We start from the raw sequence: 5,745 nt of genomic DNA on the forward strand, positions 1-5,745 counted from the left end.
CCCGCCCCGCGTGGGCGACGAAGCTCCGGCGGCGCCCCGGCCGCCTCCTCCACAAGAAGGCGCCATGGCTCCAAGGCGCGTGGCCCCTGGGCGGAACCCGCTCCGTCAGGTGCCAGCGCGGCAAGAGCAGAGCTGCCAAGAAGTCCCTCGCCCGCAAGAAGCTGCCCGGGCGCTCCCTCCTCCAGCACGTCGCGACCATGCTCCTTCTCCCGCACGTCAAGACCAAGCTGCAGCGCGTGGGGACATGCAAGACCAAGCTCTCCGTCACCCAAGGCCTCCCGTGGCCACAGCAGGCTGCCGTGCCTTCACCACCGAGCTACGCAGCGTTGCGTGGCCCGGCAAGTACAAGCCGGACCTGCCTCCTCGTTACGATGGCACGGCTGACCCTGCGGAGTTCCTCCAGCTCTACGAGCTGGGCATCGAAGCTGCCAATGGAGACGAGAAGGTCATGGCAAACTGGTTTCCCATGGCGCTCAAGGATGGGGCCCGCACCTGGCTCCTGAACCTGGCTCCAGGCACGATCTCCTCCTGGGACGAGATGCGCACCCGCTTCATCGCCAACTTCCAAGGTACTCGCAACCGGCCACCCGCCGTGAGCGACATGTGCCGCATCAAGCAACAACCTGGGGAGACCCTGCAGAAGTACATCCAGCGCTTCAACAACACACGCCTCAAGATTCCCAAGGTGACTGAGGAGGCCATCATCTCAGCCTTCTCCGACGGCGTGCGCGATGTCAAGATGAAGGAGGAGCTGGCGATGCATGAAGACCTCTGCACTTCCTTGGAGCTGTTCAACTTGGAGACCAAGTGCGCCAGGGCTGAGGTAGGGCGTCTCTCCCTCCTCGAGCTGCCTGCCGCAGACCCAGAAGAGAAGAAGCCCAAGGCCAAGGATGTGAAGCGCAAGGGGGCTGCCGTGCTCGCGGCAGAACCAGACACCAAGTAGGGAAGAGATCAGCCCGAACCTTCCAAGGGCAGCCGGTACTTTGTGTACCACGACCTCCACACCCACAACACCAACGAATGTCAAGAGCTCCGACCCGTGCGAGAAGGAAGGATCGGCCGTCACCCCGACCGCGGTGACCGGGGCTAAGGTCGAGGAGGAGGAAGGAACGCATGACGCTGGGAAGACCATGGCCCGCCCCAAGGGTGGCGCGATCAACCTCGCGAGGATCGCTGGCAAGACCCGCCTCGCGAGGGGGACTGGAGGGATCAGCCTCGCGAGGATCGCTCGCATGGCAACGTAGGCCTCCCTCCGCTGCCGCCGCAGCTAAGGAGAAACGAGGACCACCACCAAGACAAGGGGGCTGGGGGCTTCCAGGAGCCGTGCGCGATCGCCTGCATCCTGGGCGGGGCTCAGGCCCCAGCCTCTCAACGCATCTTCAAGCAGTTCGCCCGCGAAGTGAATGCAGTCCTCCCCAGGCTTGAAGCCACACGCCCTCTCAGGTGGTCGGCGTGCGCCATCACGTTCAGCTCAGCAAATCAGCTCAAGTGTGCGGCTACAGCCGGAGTCCTCCCGATGCTTTGTTCCCTAATCATCAGCAATGTGGTGGTCACCAGGACCCTCATCGATGGCGGGGCAGGGCTCAACGTCCTGTCCGTGGAAACATTCAACAATCTCCAAGTGCCCTACAGCCAGCTTCAGCCAACCAAGCCCTTCTCCGGAATCACCGACGGCTCCACGGTCCTGCTTGGGCAGGTCCGCCTCCCTGTCACCTTCGGGGCACGCGACAACTACCGCACCAAGCTCATCGACTTCGACGTCGCTCACATTCGCCTGCCGTACAATGCCATCCTTGGGTACCCGGCGCTGGCCAAGTTCATGGCGGTAACTCACCACGGCTACAACGTCCTTAAGATGCCAGGAAGTGGCAGAGTCATCACGGTGCCCTGTGAAGAGAAGGACGCGGTGTGTTCCTTGGAACGAGCCTTTCAGGCCGCGTCGCTGGAAGACCCGGATCGCGGAAGCAGGAGGCTTCCCGAGACCGCCCCCAAGAAGAAGACATTGTCTGGCCCGGCCCCTCAGGAGGCAAGCCCCTCTGGGCCCGTGCCTGCCCAGGGGGAACCTCCTTCGTCGCATAGGAAAGCGCGCCCAGCGCCTTCCTCAGGAAGGGCTCGGGGGCTCTCCCCTGGAGGGCCACCGACCTGGCTAGGGTCACGAGGGAGGCACTTGGCACCACATGGAGGCGTGCTTCGAAGCACGTTTCCCTCAAGAAGGAGTAAGGCGAGGAGAGCCAGACCCTCAGGAGTTCGTCAGCAAGGCCATTCAGGAGCTACAGGAGTCAAGGGTCATGAAAGGCGGCCACCGTCTACCAGCAGTGGCTCCCCATCCAGGTGAGGATGGTGGGCTGCGCGTCTGCATCGACATACCAGGGCTCAACCGAGTCGCCTCTCAGGAGCGCCTCTTGGCCTCGCGAGTGGGGCGCTGCGGAGGTCCACCCCACAGCTGCGTTCGCATGCCTTACGGCTTGCCGAACGCGGCTGTCACGTACCAGCGCCTCATGAGGGGCATCATGGAGGCACAAGAGGTCAGGCGTTCCGCAGCCCTAGCGGAGATGGAGATGGCCCGCAGGGAGCCTCCAGCGCCTCCGGAGCCTCCTGAGGCCCCTGGGCCTGGGGGCTCGTGAGGATCGGCTTCCGCAGCCCACCGAGTCTGCTACACCAACACCCCTTCGTCCTCAATGTCATCAGATGACATCTTTCAAGTTTCACTTCCAGCTGGGAGCGCCCCCCCAGGGCTGCATTATTCCCAGGCTGCGTGGGTCCGTCCCTGCGGCATGTATCCCTTTTATTTCATGCTGTTAGCTTACCTTGTTGGGGGTGCCCCTCGGGCTGCACGATCCCCAAGTCGCTCGGGCCAGACCCAGTGATGTCCGCCTTCCCAGCATCTATTTGAATGAATCCACACCTTCGCGGCTAATGTGTTCGACCTAGCTGCCTGCTCAACTGACGCCAACTGACGGAACTGCTCTCAAACGGCACGACGCTTGCGCATGGGTCCGTCCCTGCAACGCCGACAAACCTGAATGGCTGAGCTCTGGCCGCGGCAGCCCCGCATGGCGCCACCTCGTCAAGCCTTCAGTGCCTCATACCCCTCGGAAGCAACCAATAGCTGACTGTCAATTGTCATGGCAACCCCTCATTTTTTCTATGATGGGTTTACAGGATCTCCTGAAGAAGCTGCGTCAGGCGAGGCCCTTGCGGTGTCTCCTTCGCTCTCATCCGCGTGAACCGCTTGCATGTTAAAGGGGGGTGCCTGAGCATCGCGACTCAGGGCTCCTACTGGCTCTCCAGCCCTCACCCTCTGGCCTTGTCCACAGTATCGCGACCTGGCATACCAGCGACGGCTGAGACTCGCTCGAGGGCCGGGACCCGAGGACGTAGAGCAAAAAGGGGAGCAAAGGCGAGGGGGGAGGGACACGCGAGGACCTCGCCGAGCAACCTCGCGCGTGCCGATGCACGGACCCGGCGACACGCCAGAGAGCGACCCCTGATTCTCGAGATAAGTCACCACCCGGAAGCACCAGCTACGGTGGCACCACCCCCGCACCTAATGCAATCCCATGTTAACGACACCGCTCTCCTTTCTCACCGAACGACGGCTGCTTGAGCGCCAAAGGGGACCTCCTGAGCATCACGACTCAGGGGCTCTTACCGGACTCCGGGTCGCTCACCTCCTGGCCTTGACCACGGCATCGCGACCTGGCATACCAGCGACGGCTGAAGCCGCCTTGGGACTGGGACCTGTCGGCGCAGAGCACCAAGCCCTCGTGAGGTTCGAAAGGGAGGACAGAGCTAAGACGGAATGAGCAACTCGCACAGTTCTATGTATTAACAAAACAGGATGACAAGCACCTTACAAGCCCCCACGGGACGCATCTTTGATTCCTCGCAGGGAACAAATCCTAAAGGGACACTAAGTATGTGCGCCCCTGCAGAAGACGCCATCATCAATAGTGGGCCGTCAAGCACCGGCGCCAACCCCATCCAGATCAGAGTCGGCGGCGGCCTGACGAGCCCACCCTGCTCCAGGAGCGGCGCCGGCTTGGGGGCTCGTAGTTGTCGTCGCTCGTCTCTGGAGTCGCGAAGAGCTCGCCGGAGTCGCTGGAACCTCCGACGCCTCCACCGCCTGAGGAGCCGCCAAGGGAGCGGTCGGCGGGCCCAGTCCTCGCCGCAGCAGGGTCCCGGCCACCCCTCTCGGGACAGCACTCCAGCCAACGCCCGTTCGCATCGAAGACCTTGAAGAACATCACCGAAGCACCGTCGTACTCCAAGTGGATCGCGAAGGCGCCTCTTGTCCTGCAAACCCGGGCGATTTCGCTCCAGCCTCAAGTCATGAAGACCTCGCCCGGGGCAACGACCGCGACCTCTGCCTCGGTCGCGAGGGTGCTGCAGCCGGCGTGCTGCAGCCAAAGCTCCAGGGGCTCCCCCTGCGGGACGATGGAGGTGAAGAAGGGAGGAAGGCGAATCCAAGACTGAGGAGGCATGGCGACGTGGAGCACGAGCTCTCGGGAGGAGCCCTCGGTGTGTACCCCAGGGGGGACGACCCACACCTTCGTGACTCGTCGGCACCGACGGCGGCGCCGCCCGTGGCGATCAGCATCAGCTCCTTCAGGGCCCTCGATGTGGGCATACAAGGGAAGCGGGAACCCCGGTGGTGCCTGCTCGCACCAAGGCCTCGGCACCACCTGATGGGCCCCCTCGTCCGAGCCACGGGGGACGAGCCGTTTCTTCGGCGGGAGCGGGTCAGGTTCCTCTCGGGGAGCCTTTCCCTTCTCTGCAGTCGAGAACCGGCGGATCGGAGCCATCACAGCAAGACGGAGCAAGGACCAGGAAGAAGGAGAAGCAAGGGGGGATGAACTGGAAGGGCGCACGCCGTTCCGTACTTATAGCCGGCGAAGGCCAACCGCCGACCTTCACGATTGCAGGTAATCATGACCCGCTTTGCATGCAGGGACTTGTCCAATCCGTGCAATTGCCGAGGCGCCATGGCGAAGTGGAGACGCCCATGTCCAATCAACCGCCACGCGGCACCCAAGACCGCATGCTGTTAGGGCCCGCGGCGCTTCGCTCTTGCTCTTCCGCCTCCCTGCACGGCCAAGTCCGGGCGCGCCTTGGGCCCGGGGGCTACTATCGGCGTTCTGGGAACGCGGGTCCCCAGACTTGCCTGCCTGCGGCCTGCGGCGTGGCTCAAAGGGGGGCCCAGCATGGCCCATCTTCACCAACACAGACCCAAGACCCTCGCGAGGGGCCAAGCCTCGCGGGGCGGAAGACGCGGAGCTTCCTCGGGCACGACCTCATCAGGCTGGCTCGCGAGGAGGCGGAGAGAGCAAGCCGGGGTACCTCACGAGGTGCCCGTGATGCAAGCCATGACGACTAAAGGCGCCAGGCGGGTGCCAGCCCGCGCAGCGTCCTCCTTTCCTCTTTGGTGCAAAGGGAGCAAGCGCAGCCGCGGAGTACCAAGGCATCAGGCAAAGGTTGCCATTTCGGTGCAACAAGACCAAGACCAGGAGGACTGCAAGACGGAGGTCATTATGGAGCCCAAGACGGCGTCACTACCAGAGCTTTGTGCAGGCGAAGACTACTTTTGTCAGGATAGCTGGTACTAGCTGTCCCCCTTCAAATTAGCCCGACATTGATGGCTCCCTTCCCGCTCGATATTTGGGAAGAGGACCAGGGCCTCTATAAATAGGACCAACCAGCCACAGAACGAGAGAGGGACGACGGAAGAGGAAAAAGACGAGAGAA

Source organism: Triticum dicoccoides, chromosome 2A (assembly GCF_002162155.2).
Source record: "Triticum dicoccoides isolate Atlit2015 ecotype Zavitan chromosome 2A, WEW_v2.0, whole genome shotgun sequence".
Taxonomy (NCBI): Eukaryota; Viridiplantae; Streptophyta; class Magnoliopsida; order Poales; family Poaceae; genus Triticum; species Triticum dicoccoides.